The following is a 17,018-nucleotide window of genomic DNA, read 5'->3' as shown; positions in this document are numbered from 1 at the left end:
ATTTCTTTCTATCATTCGTGTGCCTATTTTGCAATATCCCTAATGTATCTGCCTCTACCACTGTGCTGCACACACCCACCACTCTCTGTGTAAAAGCAAAACTACTTTTGATATTCCCCCTGTACTGTCCTCGAATAGAGAGAAGATGTTTCCTATCATGGAGTAGTCAAAGACGAGAAGCCACAATCTCAGAATAGAGGGATGTCCATTCAGAATAAGATGAGGAGGAATTTCTTTAGCCAGAGAGTGGTGAATCTGTGGAATTTGTGCCACAGATTGTGAAGGCCAAGTCATTGGGAATATTTAAAGCAGAAGTTGATAGGTTCTTGGTTAGTCAGGGCATCAAAGGAGTGGGGTTGAGATAATAAATCAGCCAAGATGTCACAGCAGACGTCATCTCCAATCACCTTAAAATTATGCCCCCTGGTATTAGCCATTTCCGCCCCGGGAAGAAGTCCAGCTGTGCACACGATCTATGCCTCTTATCATCTTGTACAACTCTAGTTGGTCAACAGTGGGATCTGTGTGGGATTGGTGTCAACGGGATGGTTGATGGTCGGTCCAGACCCTGTGGGCCAAAGAGTGTGTGTCCATGCTCTGTGACTCCACAGTAGCTGTCACAGGACAGAGGGAGTGAATGGCCTCTTTTTGTGTATGTGCTCCCCTTTGAAATTAACTATTGCTTTTTGCTTTCCAGGGTGGCTGATAACAAAACATTGGAAGAGCTTCTGAGCAAGTTCATTGACCCATTGGAATCTGACCCAGTCATTCGACAGAAGTACGTGTGAAACCTTCCATTCCACATACCAAAACCCCTCATACAACACTAGATTTTGGTGGGTTTACCAAGTGCTATCAAATATTATCAAATACTATGCCTAAATAAAAGGCCTAGCTAGAGTGGACATGGAGAAGATTAGGGGGGGAGTCTAGGATGAGGGGCACAACCTCAAGATAACAAGAACAACAGGAATTCTGCAGATGCTGGAAATTCAAGCAACACACATCAAAGTTGCTGGTGAACGCAGCAGGCCAGGCAGCATCTGTAGGAAGAGGTGCAGTCGACGTTTCAGGCCGAGACCCTTCGTCAGGACTAACAGAAGGAAGAGTGAGTAAGGGATTTGAAAGTTGGAGGGGGAGGGGGAGATCCAAAATGATAGGAGAAGACAGGAGGAGGAGGGATAGAGCCAAAAGCTGGACAGGTGATTGGCAAAAGGGATACGAGAGGGTCATGGGACAGGAGGTCCAGGGAGAAAGACAAGTGGGGGGGGGGACCCAGAGGATAGGCAAGGGGTATATTCAGAGGGACAGAGGGAGAAAAAGGAGAGTGAGAGAAAGAATGTGTGTATAAAAATAAATAACAGATGGGGTATGAGGGGGAGGTGGGGCATTGGCGGAAGTTAGAGAAGTCGATGTTCATGCCATCAGGTTGGAGGCTACCCAGACGGAATATAAGGTGTTGTTCCTCCAACCTGAGTGTGGCTTCATCTTTACAGTAGAGGAGGCCGTGGATAGACATGTCAGAATGGGAATGGAATGTGGAATTAAAATGTGTGGCCACTGGGAGATCCTGCTTTCTCTGGCGGACAGAGCGTAGGTGTTCAGCAAAGCGGTCTCCCAGTCTGTGTCAGGTCTCGCCAATATATAAAAGGCCACATCGGGAGCACCGGACGCAGTATATCACCCCAGCCGACTCACAGGTGAAGTGTTGCCTCACCTGGAAGGACTATTTGGGGCCCTAAATGGTGGTAAGGAAGGAAGTGTAAGGGCATGTGTAGCACTTGTTCCGCTTACACGGATAAGTGCCAGGAGGGAGATCAGTGGGGAGGGATGGGGGGGACGAATGGACAAGGGAGTTGCGTAGGGAGCGATCCCTGCGGAATGCAGGGGGGGGGAGGGAAAGATGTGCTTAGTGGTGGGATCCCGTTGCAGGTGGTGGAAGTTATGGAGAATAATATGTTGGACCCAGAGGCTGGTGGGGTGGTAGGTGAGGATCAGGGGAACCCTATTCCTAGTGGGGTGGCAGGAGGATGGAGTGAGAGCAGATGTACATGAAATGGGGGAGATGCGTTTAAGAGCAGAGTTGATAGTGGAGGAAGGGAAGCCCCCTTCTTTAAAAAATGAAGACATCTCCCTTGTCCTAGAATGAAAAGCCTCATCCTGAGAGCAGATGCGGCGGAGACGGAGGAATTGCGAGAAGGGGATGGCGTTTTTGCAAGAGACAGGGTGAGAAGAGGAATAGTCCAGATAGCTGTGAGAGTCAGTAGGCTTATAGTAGACATCAGTGGATAAGCTGTCTCCAGAGACAGAGACAGAAAGATCTAGAAAGGGGAGGGAGGTGTCGGAAATGGACCAGGTAAACGAGGGCAGGGTGAAAGTTGGAGGCAAAGTTAATAAAGTCAACGAGCTCTGCATGCGTGCAGGAAGCAGCGTCAATGCAGTCGTCGATGTAGCGAAGGAAAAGTGGGGGACAGATACCAGAATAGGCACGGAACATAGATTGTTCCACAAAGCCAACAAAAAGGCAGGCATAGCTAGGACCCCTATGGGTGCCCACAGCTACACCTTTAGTTTGGAGGAAGTGGGAGGAGCCAAAGGAGAAATTATTAAGAGTAAGCACTAATTCCGCTAGACGGAGCAGAGTAGTGGTAGAGGGGAACTGATTAGGTCTGGAATCCAAAAAGAAGCGTAGAGCTTTGAGACCTTCCTGATGGAGGATGGAAGTATATAGGGACTGGACATACTTGGTGAAAATAAAGCGGTGGGGGCCAGGGAACTTAAAATCATCGAAATTTTAAGAGCGTGAGAAGTGTCACGAACATAGGTAGGAAGGGATTGAACAAGGGGGGATAAAACCGTGTCGAGGTATGCAGAAATGAGTTCGGTGGGGCAGGAGCAAGCTGAGACAATAGGTCGGCCAGGACAGGCAGGTTTGTGGATCTTGGGTAGGAGGTAGAAACGGGAAGTGTGAGGTGTGGGAACTATAAGGTTGTTAGCAGTGGATGGGAGATCCCCTGAGCGGATAAAGTCGGTGATGGTGTGGGAGACAATGGCCTGGTGCTCCTTAGTGGGGTTACGATCGAGGGATAAATAAGAGGAGGTATCCGCGAGTTGTCGCTGTGCCTCGGCAAGGTAGAGGTCAGTACGCCAGACTGCAACAGCACCCCCCTTATCGGCGGGTTTAATAATAAGGTTAGGATTAGTGCGGAGGGAGTGTTCCAAAGGAGTGAGGTTGGAATGGGGACAAGGTGCAGTGAAGTCGAGTCGGTTGATGTCCCGTCGGCAGTTAGCGATAAAGAGATCCAGAGCAGGCAGAAGACCAGAGCGGGGTGTCCATGAAGAAGAGGAGGGTTGAAGACGGGAGAAGGGGTCATCGGTGGGGGTGGAAGAGTCCTTGCCGAAGAAGTAGGCTCGGAGACGGAGACGGCGGCGGCGGAAGAAAAGTTCTGCATCATGGCGAATGCGGAACTCGCTGAGGTGTGGGCGAAGGGGGACAAAGGTGAGGCCCTTACTGAGGACAGAGCGCTCTGCCTCCGACAGTTGAAGGTCGGAGGGGATGGTAAAGACCCGGCACGGATGAGAGCTGGGATCAGAGTGGGGAGGGGGGAGGCTGGGGGTGTCAGTGGAGAGGGGATGGTTGGGCTGAGAGGAAGATGGAGCCTCTGAGGGCCCAGGAGCTGACGGTGGGATCTGAGGGAGACGGGGTTGCAGAGTGGGGGTGGGGGAAGGGGAGACGGGAGTCACAATAGCAGCACATAAAGACCCGGCCGGGAGTCGCAGTCGGTGGTTGCGCAATCACTTTGAATGTGTCCATGGTTGTTGCTGGAGTCCGGGTTTTGAATATGTCCTGAGGTGTTGGAGCCGGCGAGATCAATGGCAGAGGCAAACTGAAGTTCATGCCTGCTAGATTCATGGCCAGTAAAGACACAGACTTGCAGTTACCCCAAAGACTACTCGTTCACCCAGCATCCGACATACCACAGGCTCTCTCTCTCCCTAATAAGAGATGTCTCCGGTTCACAGTGAGCGGGGAGACATAACAAGCAACTTGTTGGTTTACGACATTTTACTTTACTGACGTTGAAGGAAAAGATGCCACACTGGGTGCTATTTTTTGTCTCTCAGGATATAATCTTGATGAATGGTGAATATGTGGAATCTTTTGCCGCAGGCAGCTATGGAGGCCAAAACTTTATGTATATTTAAGGCAAAAGTTGACAGATTCTTGATTGGTCAAGCCTATAGGGAAACGGGGAGAAGGCAGGAGATTGGGGCTGAGGGGAAAATTGAATCAGCCATGATGAATGGAAAAACAGACTCGATGGGCCAAATGGCCTAATTCTGCTCTTACATCTTATGGTCTTATGATCTTATGGAATGTTGTCCAAAGAGGAGGCGAGGATGCTGTGTCAGTTGTGGCTGTTGTTCAAGGCTGTGAGAGATGAGAGAAAGTAGCTTATCCTACAAAGTTACATTTGATAGCACGAATTTTACGTCAATATTTCATTGTTACCACATACAGGGAGCGAGAGAGAGAGAGAGAGAGACAATACAGCAGTCATTCTCAGCCCTGTACAGATTACTGGAAATAAATCACATTTCTGGTGGAGTTTGTACAGAGAGGATGGTCTGGAGTCTGGAATTGGTGCTGGGTCTGTTCATAACCACAATGTGGAACCACAGTTTCAACAAGCAACTTTCCATTGCTTTACATTGTTTGTGTGATGATCCAGATCTGTGCCGGCCCCTCCATAAAGAGAATAACGTCCAATTCGAGGTGAGATATTTTATTTATATTTATTTGGAGATACAGCACAGAACAGGCCCCACCGGCTTAACGAGCCGTGGCACCCAGCAACCAACTGATTTAAACCTACCCCAATCACAGGGGATTTACAATGACCTACTAACCCACTAACCGGTACGTCTTTGGAATGCAGGAGGAAACTGGAGCACCTGGGGGAAAGCTATGTGCATGCAGAGAGGAATGTTCAAACCTGCCTATAGAGGAGGCTGGAAATGAACTCCAAACTCTGACAGCTATGCTACCGTGGCATGCCATGTGAGTTCCTCTCTGTAAGATGCTACGTCTGGTTAAGTTACGTTCTAATGGGACATTGGTAGGATGCAGGGCTGTGCTGACAGGTGGCAGATAGTGTTTAATGTGGACAAGTGGGAAGTGATTCACGTTGGAAGGTCAAATTGGAAGGCAGAATACAGAGTTAATAGCAGGATTCTAAAGAAGTGTGGAGGAACAGTGGGATCTTGTGATCCATATCCCTAGATCCCTCAGTATTGCTACACAAGTTAATAGTTTGGTTACGAAGGTACATTGCGTGTTGACCTTCGTTAGTCGAAGGATTAAGTTCAAGAGCCAAGAGGTAATGTTGCAGCTCTAAAAACCCTGGTTAGACCACACTTGGAGCATTGTGTTCAGTTTTGGTCACCTCATTCCAGGAAGAATGTGGAAGTTCTAGAAAGGGTGAAGAGGAGATTGACCACGATGCTGCCTGGATTAGAGAGCATGTCCTATAGTGATGGTCTGAGTGAGCTAAGGCTTTTCTCTTTGGAGTGAAGGAGGATGAGAGGTGACTTGATAGAGGTGTACACTGGTAAGAGGAAAAGAGATTGGAAGACTGAAGATGGATCTTATTGAAACCTCCCGGATGTGGAGAGGTCATGATAGTGTGAATGTGTGGATGATGTTTCCTATAGTGAGAAGTCTAGGACCAGAGGGCACAGCCTCAGAATAGACACACCTTTAGAACCGAGATGAGGAGGAGATTCTTTATGCAGAGGTTATTGGATTTCATTGCTACAGACGACTGTGGAAGTCAAGTCAATCGGTATACTTAAGTGAAGGTTAATAGGTTCTTGATTAGTCAGGGCTTCAAAGATTACAGGGAGAAGGCAGGAGAATGGGGTTGAGAGGAATAATAAGTCAGCCATGATAGAATGGTGGAGCAGACTCAATGGGCAGAATGGCCTGATATTATCCTCCCGTTAAATACAATCCAATTCTTGTTAGCTGCCACCACAATCCTTTCATGGAAAGTCAGTGGGGTATGGTGGCCTAGTCATTAGTGCAATCACAATCAGCAATTGGGATTCGATTGCAGCTGCTGTCTGGAAGAAGTTTATAACTCCTCCCTGTGATTGTGTGGTTTTAGTCTGGGTGCTTTTATTTAGTTTAAATTGGAACGGTGTTCGGGGCAGATGTAATGGTCTGAAGGGCCTGTTCCTCTGTGGTACTGTTCTGTGTTAAAGAATCCTAGAGAACAGCAGCTCAGAAACAGACCCTTCGGTCCATCTAATCCATGCCAAACTATTATTCTGCCTGTTCCCAGGACCTGCATCTGGAGCACAGTCCCCCATCCATCCATGTACTTAGCCAAACCTCTCTTAAATGTTGAAACTGAACCCACATCCACCACTTCTGCTGGCAGCTCGTTCCACCCTCTCACCATCCTCTGGGTGAAGAAGGTCCCCATCATGTTCCCCTTAAACATTTAACCTTTCACCCTTAACGCATGACCTCTGGTTCACATCACACTCAACCTCAGTGGAAAAAACCTGCTTACATTTACCCTCTCTACACCCCTCATAATTTGGAATACATCTACTGTATCAAATCTCCCGTCATTCTCCTAAATTCTAGGGAGTAAGTCCCAGCAACATCCTGGTAAGTTTTCTCTGCACTCTTTCAATCTTGTTGATATCTTTCCTGTAGTTAGGTGGCCAGAACTACACACAATACTCCGAACTAGGCTTTATCAACGGCTTATACAACTTCAGCATAACATCCAACTCCTGTAATCAATACTTTGATTTACGAAGGCCAATATGCCAAAAACTCTCTGTGACCCTATATACCTGAGATGTCATTTTCAAAGGAATTATGGACCTGTATTCCCAGATCCCTTTGTTCTACCACAATCCTCAGTTACCTATCGTTCACTGTGTCAGACCTACTCTGGTTGGTCCCGCCAAAATGCAACATCTCACTCTTGTCTGCATTAAATTCCATCTGCCATTTTTCAGCCCATTTGTCTAGCAGGTCCAGGTCCTACCTCAGGCTTTGATAGTCTTCCTCACTGTAAACTAAGCTCCTAAATTTGGTGTCATCCACAAACTTGCTGATCTAATTCATCACATTACCAACCAGATTCCTGAAGGTTGTCATAGCCAGGATGAAGGGGAGGGGTTGTGGGGATAAGCTACCACCAACTATTAAATCCTTCCAACGGAGAGCATCTCAAATAGCCTCTGACAACCAAGTCCAGCTCCTGGCCTTTACATGTGATTTAGCTACTAAGCCTTGCGGAACCATTTCTACTGAAAGGAGGAGGGGCAAAGGTGGGTTACTGGTGCCTTAAAACCAGTCGCTCCGGGTAGATGGGCCTCTTCAGCCATGGTTGACAGCTGATCTCGGAGAAGGGAAGCTCTGATCTCAAATCTCCTCTGCCCTGCGGAAATAACCATTCACAGGGAAGGCTTCCTCAGTAAACCCTGGAAAAACCCAGAACTGGAGTCCCTAAGGCAGCCCTATGTTGAGTTCAACGCTGACTGGTAACTCCTGCGTTGCTGTTGTGAGCACACTTCATCCGTTTCTGCTGTTGCTTTGAATTTTTATCAGCTGCATGGAGAGGGGAAGGCTGCTACATGGGCAACAGCTTGCTCTCCACATCGTACTGCCCTGGCTTGTGTAGACAGCTGGGATGCAATCTCCATGGCTTACCCTGTCCAACGTGGCCTCCATCCAGCTCATTGATATAGATGACACACACCAATGGAACCGGCATCCCTGTGAGTGAGCCCTGCTCCTTGTGAAGTTCCTCTGCACTGTGTTCAGTTATACAAATCTATATTATTGTATGGGACGTTGATGTCTTCATTACCTCAGATGGCAGCTTTGTTTTTATTCAAGGTCTTTGCCTTTCACTTTGGGAATGCCGAACTGAAGCATTATGATTGGTCAAAGATTACAACAATTGTAATCCCTCCAGATATGGACCTCCACGCTGTCTGTACTGCACATGCAAATAAAGCTCAAATAGTCTTGAAAGGTAACTCATTTTATCCCAGTTGATAGAGTGAATAGTTTGTGATTATAAGCTCAGGTTCAGTTTATTGTCACGCAACCGTACACATGGACAGTATACCACGCATTAGGGTTAGAAACAACGTTCCTCCGGACCAAGGTGCACAACACAGTACATATAACTCACATACAACCGTACACCTGTATACCGTCAAACAAAACAATGTTCCTCTGGACCAAGGTGCACAGAACAGTACATATAACTCACATACAACCGTACACATGTATACCGTCAAATAAAACAATGTTCCTCTGGACCAAGGTACACAGAACAGTACAAATAATTCTTATACAACCGTACACATGTATACCGTCAAACAAAACAATGTTCCTTTGGACCAAGGTACACAACACAGTACATATAACTCACATACAACAGTACACATGTATACCGTCAAACAAAACAATGTTGTTCTGGACCAAGGTACACAACACAGTACATATAACTCACACACATAACACATAAGGTAATATTACCACAAGTAAAAAGGTGTATTTATGACACAAGTTAAAAAGTAAACAGAATAATGCTACTGTTGCTTCATACGTGATGAGACCTGGGTGGTGGCGGGGAGTTCAGTAGTCTCATGGCCCGGAGGGGGAAGGGGCAGGGAAAATGCTGTGTCCCATTCTAACAGACCTTATCATCATACTGTGGTACCTCCTGCCCGCTGATAGGGGGTCAAACAGACTATCTCAAAGAGTCATAGAAAAGTACAAATCGCACTCACATGCAACTTGCGCTGGCAGCTTATTCCACAATCTCACCACCCTCTGAGTGAAGAAGGTTCCCTTCATGTTCCCCTTGAACTTTTCACCTTTCATCCTTAACCCATGACACCTGGTTCTAGTCTCTCCCAAGTTCAGCAGGGAAAGCCCGTTGCGTTTATCGCTCATAATCTAAATGTCTAAATGATGAATAAGCGTTAGGGTGTAGAGATGGGTGGAACAGTAAATCTTATTCTTTCACGGTGGTGCGAAGCATCAGTTACTGACGGGATGGAAATGACCCTGATCCAAGTGTTTTGCTTCGCTGCTGCAGTGAAAAACAGGAGTCCATTAGACCAGAAGACCATAAAATCAAAGGAGCAGAATTAGGGCATTCAGCCCATCAAGTCTGCTCCGTGATCACTATGCTACTGTACTGCTTTAACATTCTGTGGAAGACCCTTGGAGTCAGCAACAAGAATTGGAATGCACATAATGGGGAAATATATTCGGGAAATACCATAAGACATAGGAGTAGAATTAGGCCTTTTAGCCTATAGTGTTTGCTCCACCATTCTATCATGGCTGATTTATTATCCCTCTCAACACCTTTCTCCTGCCATCGTCCCGTAACCTTAGATACCCCGGCTAATCAAGAACCTATTGACCTCTGCTTTAAATATACCTGATGACTTGACCACCACAGCCACCCGTGGCATTGAATTCCACAGATTCATCACCCTCTGATTAAAGAAATTGCTCCTCACTTCTGTTCTAAAGACGTGTCCTTGTATTCTGTGGCTGTGCCCTCTGGTACCACCTCTGGAACTTCTCCAATGCCAGCACATCCATTCTTAGGTAACGGGTCCAAAACTGCTCAAATACTCAATCCTACCGCTGTCGATCTGAAGCCATGTAGATGCCAGCCTAGTAACAGTAATATTAGGTGAAGTAATAATTGTGTCATGAAAAATTTTCTCAGATGCGAGCAACAGATTGTCTGCAATAGACTGCAGTCAGTAAGACCATCCTCACTATCTGATCAGTCAGTAAGTAACGTGGTCACCATCCGATCACAGTCCTTAAGCAATGTCCTCAGCAGCTGATCACAGTCAGGAATTACCGTCCAGACCAGCTGATCATGCGCACACGGGGAGAATGTACAATCTCCTTACAGGCAGCAGCGGGAAAAGTACCTGGTTTGCTGGTCAGTCATGCATTGTGCTAACTACTACACTCCTCTGCCACCTCCGTACAGCCCCTTCTGTGCATGATGTTGTGCCAAACTTAAAGCCTACGCCAAGATCACATTCTTGTTCTGACATGTCAGTCCATGGTCTCCTCTTTTGCCATGATAAGCCCACTCTCAGGTTATCGGGGCCACACCTCAGAATCCCTGTCCAAAGCCTCCAACCTGATGGCATGAACATCAGTTGTTCCTTCCAGTAAGTTTTTCCCTTCGCCTTACCTCTTCTTCTATTCCCCACTCTGGCCTCTTTCCTCTTCTCCTCATCTGCCCATCACCACCCCCTGGGACCCCTCTTCCTGCCCTTTTTCCTATGGTCACCAATTCTCTCCTATCAGATTCCCTCTTCTCCAGAACTTTACCTTTCCTCCCCACCTTGCTTCACCTATCACATTCCAGCTAGTACTCCTCCCCCTCCCCCCACCATTTTGTTCTGCCGTTTCCCCCCCTTTCCTTCTCGTCCCGATGAAGGGTCTCAGCCCAAGACATCGATAGTTTGTTCATTTCCATAGACGCTGCCAGACCTGATGAGTTCCTTCAGCATGTCATGTGTGTTGCTCTGGACTCCCAGCATTTGTGGAATTTCATGTATTCAATCTAACCCTTCCCTCATACATAGCCTCCATTCTTCCGTCATCTGCACTGGGACTTTTGTCCTTGGGGCTAACGGGTGATGTCATCGAGGTGTATAAGATGACGAGGGGCACTACGGTAGTGTGGTTGGTACACCGCTGTGGCAGCTCGGGATGTTTCTGTTCATTTGTATGTAAGGAGTGTCAAAGTTCTCCCCATGACCACGTGGTCTTTTCTGGGTGCTCAGTTTCCTCCCACAGTCCAAAGACATACTGGTTAGTTGGTTAACTGGTAAATTGTCTCGAGATTAGGTTAGGTGGGTTGCTGAGCCGGAAGAGTGGCATCTTTAAATAAATAAACAACTAAGGTTGGTTGCCATTGGTACTTTTCTCAAAGTGAGGAAGCCTAAAACCAGAAAACACAGATTTAAGGCTCTCAGTTGTGTGAGGAAGACACAACCATTAGACATAGGAGCAGAATCAGGCCTTTCGGCCCCTCGACTCTGCTACACCATTCCATCGCTGCAGATTTACTGTTCCTCTCAACCCCATTCTCCTGCCGTCTCCTGTAATTCTTGACACCCTGACTAATCAGGAACCTATCAGCCCCCAGTCTAAATGTACCCAATTACAGTATCTGTGGCAAAGGATTCTATTGATTCACCACCCTCTGGCTGAAGAAATTCCATCTCATCTCTGTTCTAAATGGACATTCCTCTATTCTGAGGCTGTGCCCTGTGGTACGAGACTCCCATTATAGGAAACATCCTCTCCACTGCCACTCTATCTAAGCCTTTCAATCTTAGTTTCTCAGTTTCAGTGAGATCCCACCCTCTTCATTCTTCAAAACTCCTGTGAATACAGGCCCAGAGCAACCAAATGCTCCTGTTATTTTAACCCTTTCATTCCTGGAATCTGTCATAAACTTCCTCTGGACCTTCTCCAGTGCCGGTGGAAGCGATAGGCAGTGGCAATTGCACAGATGGATTGGCATAGATAGTCATCTCTGCCAGCACGGTTGAGTTGGGTCGTACTGTGTAAATCAATGACTCATCGACTCTAAATTACATAATGCAATGTTAGTGGAAATGATTCAGGTGGAAGTTGTCGTCGTTGCCTGTGTTGTCCTGCTGAACATTGTGGTGTGCTCTGTTGGTGCCCAGATGCATGGTGACACCTTCAGGCTGCCCCCAGCACATCCTTAGAATGAGAATCAGAATCAGGTTTAATATCACTGCCGTATGTAGTGAAATTTGTTGTTTTGTGGCAGCTACATTACAATAAAATCTATAACTTACAATAAGGACATAATTAAAAAGCAAACTAAATTAAACAAGTAGTTCAAAAAGACATGGGGAAAATAGTGGTCATGTCTTCATTGTCCATTCAGAAATCTGATGGTGGAGGAGAAGAAGCTGTTCCTAAAATGTTTACTGGAATTAAACACACTCCCATGTTGTGTCCACTGCAGCCACCAGGTCTTAGTGAAATATGTATCCATCCCTCCACACCCCCAACCACTGTGACTTTATCTTTTGCCAATCACCTGTCCAGCTCTTGGCTCCATCCCTGCCCCTCCTGTCTTCTCCTATCATTTTGGATATCCCCCTCCCCCTCCCACTTTCAAATCTCTTACTAGCTCTTCCTTCAGTTAGTCCTGACGAAGGGTCTCGGCCTGAAACGTCGACTGCACCTCTTCCTAGCGGTGCTGCCTGGCCTGCTGCGTTCACCAGCAACTTTTATGTGTGTTGCTTGAATTTCCAGCATCTGCAGAATTCCTGTTGTTTGTGACTTTATCTTTTCCTCTTTGTCATCTTGTGAACAGACACTCCTGAGCCTAGTGTCACTTCATGGACAAGAAGGTTCCTTGTTGATCAGAGTCAACCATAAGTGATACGCCCTTTCTGTTTTACGCACGCCATATGCAAGCCAGGGCAGTACAATATGGAGACGGTCAGCTCTGTGCTATAATGTTCTTATATTCTATGTTTTAATTCTCTCTAAACTGTGTTTCTCTCTGCCCTCCTTCAGGTGACTTATCAGTCAACCACTTGACAAACAAGAGATTTCGAAACATTTGGATTAAATTCATTCTAAGGTTCATAAAACAGACATATATGGATGGAATATATTTAAATGTCCCGGAGAAAATTGAAAAAGGGTCTCATCTTTATCACAAAGTAACTGAGACAGTTAGAGAAATTTCATCATACTTCCGTGAAGAACTACCTGGATCTCAGGTAAAATAAATGGCCAGAAATTTCAGACTTTTAGCCCAGAATGATAGGAATTCACTCCACAAAACACAAACAAATCTTCTCAGCTGAGTTCAAAGTACATTTATAATCAAAGTACGTCCACGTCACCTTATTCCTTTTATGTAATTATGTAGAGATGCAGCTCGGAATCCTTCTGGCCCTTTAAGCTGTACCATTAACAGCCCCTGATTTAACCCAGGCCTAATCACAGGGACAACTAACCTACTGACCAGTATGTCTTACCACTGGGAGCACCTGCACAAAATCCATGCTTTCCACAGGTACGACGTGCAGATTCCTTACAGAGGACACAAGGATTAAACTCTGAATTCTAATGCCCCAGGCTGTAATACATCACACTAACTGCGAAGACACCATGAAGTCACCCATACTACCCTGAGATTCATTTTCTTGCAGGCACTCATGGTAGAACAAAGAAATACAATAGAATCAATGAAAAACAATACACAAAAGCTGACAATAATCTGCAAAAGACATGCCATTCAAGTAGAGAATAATAATAATAACAATAATGCAAGGCTTACTGAGAAAGTAAGGAGGCATGGGATCCAAGGGGACATTGCTTTGTGGATCCAGAACTGGCTTGCCCACAGAAGGCAAAGAAGTGGTTGTGGACAGGTCATATTCTGCATGGAGGTCGGTGACCAGTGGTGTGCCTCAGGGATCTGTTCTGTGACCCCTACTCTTCATGATTTTTATAAATGACCTGGATGAGGAAGTGGAAGGATGGGTTCGTAAATTTGCTGATGACACAAAGGTTGGGGGTGTTGTGGATAGTGTAGAGGGCTGTCAGAGGTTACAGCGGGACATTGATAGGATGCAAAACTGGGCTGAGAAGTGGTAGATGGAATTCAACCCAGATAAGTCTGAGATGGTTCATTTTGGTTGGTCAAATATGATGGCAGAATATAGTATTAATGGTAAGACTCTTGGGAGTGTGGAGGAACACAGGGATCTTGGGGTCTGAGTTCATAGGACACTCAAAGCTGCTGTGCAGGTTGTCTCTCTGGTTAAGAAGGCATACCTTGGAATTGAATTTAAGAGCTGAGAAGTAATGTTACAGCTATATAGGACCCTGGTCAGACCACACTTGGAGTACTGTGCTCTGTTCTGGTCACCTCACTACAGGAAGGATGTGGAAACCATAGAAAGGTTGCAGAGGAGATTTACAAAGATGTTGCCTGGATTGGGGAGCGTACCTCATGAGAACAGGATGCGGGAACTTGGCCTTTTCTCCTTGGAGCGACAGAGGATGAGAGGTGACCTGACAGAGGTGTATAAGATGATGAGATGTATTGATCGTGTGGGTAGTCAGAGGCTTTTTCCCAGGGCTGAAATGGCTAACACGAGAGAACAGTTTTAAGGGCTTGGAAGCAGGTACAGAAGAGATGTCAGGGGTAAGTTTTTTTACGCAGAGAGTGGTGAGTGTGTGGGATGGTCTGCCGGTGACGGTGCTGGAGGCGGATACGATAGGGTCTTTTAAGAGACTCCTGGATAGGTACATGGAGCTTAGAAAAATAGAGGGCTATGGGTAACCCTGGGTAATTTCTAAAGTAAGTACATGTTCGGCACAGCATTGTGGGCCTTAGGGCCTGTATTGTGTTGTAGGTTTTTGATGTTTCTATGTTTCTATAATAATAAATAATCTAGTTCAAGTTTATTGTCTCTCATCCATATGCATATATATCACCCAACGGACCAAGGTGCACAACACAGTTCATATAACTCACAAACACACAGAGTAATATTAGCATAAATAAATTAACATGTAATAAATTATGTTCCAGAAGATTGGCAGTTAGCATAAGGTGTATATACAACTCAAGTTTAAAAAGTACAGTAAAACACAACTGGCACTTTATCAGTGATGAGTTGTAGAGTCTTTGAAAGTAAGTCCATGGGATGTGTAACAAAACACATAAAAGTTGCTGGTGAACGCAGCAGGCCAGGCAGCATCTCTAGGAAGAGGTACAGTCGATGTTTCCAGCCGAGACCCTTCCATGGGTTGTGTTTAGTGATCGGTTCGGTGATGATGGGAATTTAGCAGAACACCAATAACTGTGAGGCTAAATACAACTCCAGCACCATATACTAGTTTGGTGATGACACCACTGTTGTGGGCCTTATCAAACATGGGGATGAATCAGTATACAGGAGGGAGATTGAAAACTTGGCTGAGTGGTGTAATTACAATAACCTCTCAATGTATGTCAATAAGACCAATGGACTGATTGTGGACCTCAGGAGAGGGAAACCAGAGGCCCATGGGCCAGTAATCATCGGAGGATCAGAGGTAGAGAGGGTCTGTAATCCAAAGTTCTTTCAGAAGTGGGGAATGAGGCACAAAACTTGTTGCTTCATGGTTGTTTTATTAAGTGTTAATAAAGTAAAGGAAAGTTGAAATGCAGAGGAGCAGGAGGGCTTAAAGACAAAAACAATTCGATGACACTGGCCAACATGGGGCTATTTTTATACCCATAGATAAGAAAAATTCTGTTATAATTTGTAGGTAAGTGCCAACCAATGACAAAGGCCTACTTCAAATCGTGCAGCACCAAGAGAAGCTTCCAGAATCATACCGGTGTTACCACTCGGGAAACACCGAACAACTGCATGTACACACTGTGACCACTAGGCAGTTATTTGTATATAAGTAATTATATAAAATACAAACAGATAATTAATTATTAAACTACAAAGAAAATCATAGTCTAATCTAATAGTAAACAATTGGTTCCAACAACATGGTACTGCCACTAAATCAACAAATTGGTGGAGACAAGAAGTGATCATCTTGAGCTCCTGGCTGTATGACATTTCAAAACCTCTCGTACTGTCCGATCCGTCCTCGGCTTCTTCTGCTACCGGGCTGAGGAAGAGCACCTTGTATTCCACATGGACCACCCACATCCTTGTGGCATGAACAGTTCCTCTGTCCACATCTACTCTGTTCCATTCTCCCCCTCTGATCCACCCACAGCCCCTCTTACATTCCAGTACCCTGCCCTCATCCTGTTCTTTCTGACCCCAGCTTATTTTATCCGCCCATCACCAACACAACACACTCAGGCCACAAGACCATAGCACACACTACTGGAGTAGAATCAGGCCATTTCTCCCATTGAGCCCACTCTACAACTCCATCTGGCTGATTTATTATCCCTCTCAACTCCATTCTCCCTTCTTCCCGTAACCATTGACAACTTTACAAACCCTGAACCTATCAACCTCTGCTTCAAATACACCCATTGACTTGGTCTCCACAGCCATCTGTGGCAATTAATTCCACAGATTCACCACCCTCTGGCTAAAGAAATTCCTCCTCATCTCTGTTCTAAATGGATGTCCCTCTGTTCTGAGGCTGTGCCCTCTGGTCCTAGACTCCTCAACTATAGGAACAGCCTCTCCAAGTCCACTCTATCTGGATCTTTCAATCTTCATAAGTTTCTGTGAGATCCTCCCCCAATTCTTCGGAACTCCAGTGAGTAAAGGCCCAGAGCCCTCAAATGCTCCTCATATATTAACCCTTCCCTTCCCAGAATCATTCTCGTGAACCTCCTCTGGACCTTTTTCAATGCCAGATAAGGGACACAAAACACTTCACAAGCAAAAAATAACTTCATTTTTGTAAATATATAACTATCGGTTGATAACACAAATGACATCTTTCACTCTATACGTCAGAACACACACATATATATGTTTCGATATACACATAACAAATAAATTTAAATCTTGCATCTTGAGTCTTGAATTACTGGAGACTCCCAGTGCAAATAATAAGATGAGACTGATTTCTCATTGTTCTTTGGCCCTCAGATCTCCTTTCACATACCTTGGTCTCCACACTGCAAGAACGAACAATGTTATGACTTCTTAGCAATTTCACGAGCCTGTGACATTTTATTTGTGGCATCCTATGACATTCCAAATGACCTGCGGGATGGTTGTGTGGCAAGGTCAAGTGCTCCCTATCACCGGGTTTTGTCAGGTAGGTTCTATGAGACCCTCAGCCTCACCCTCTCACAAAGCTGACTGAGATAAGACCATGAGACATAGGAGCAGAATTAGGCCATTTGGCAAATTGAATCGGCTGCACCATTCCATCATGG

The sequence above is a fragment of the Mobula hypostoma genome, chromosome 12 (genome assembly GCF_963921235.1).
Source record: "Mobula hypostoma chromosome 12, sMobHyp1.1, whole genome shotgun sequence".
Taxonomy (NCBI): Eukaryota; Metazoa; Chordata; class Chondrichthyes; order Myliobatiformes; family Myliobatidae; genus Mobula; species Mobula hypostoma.
The sequence above is the reverse complement of the archived record's forward strand: the minus strand, read 5'-3'. Positions refer to the sequence as shown.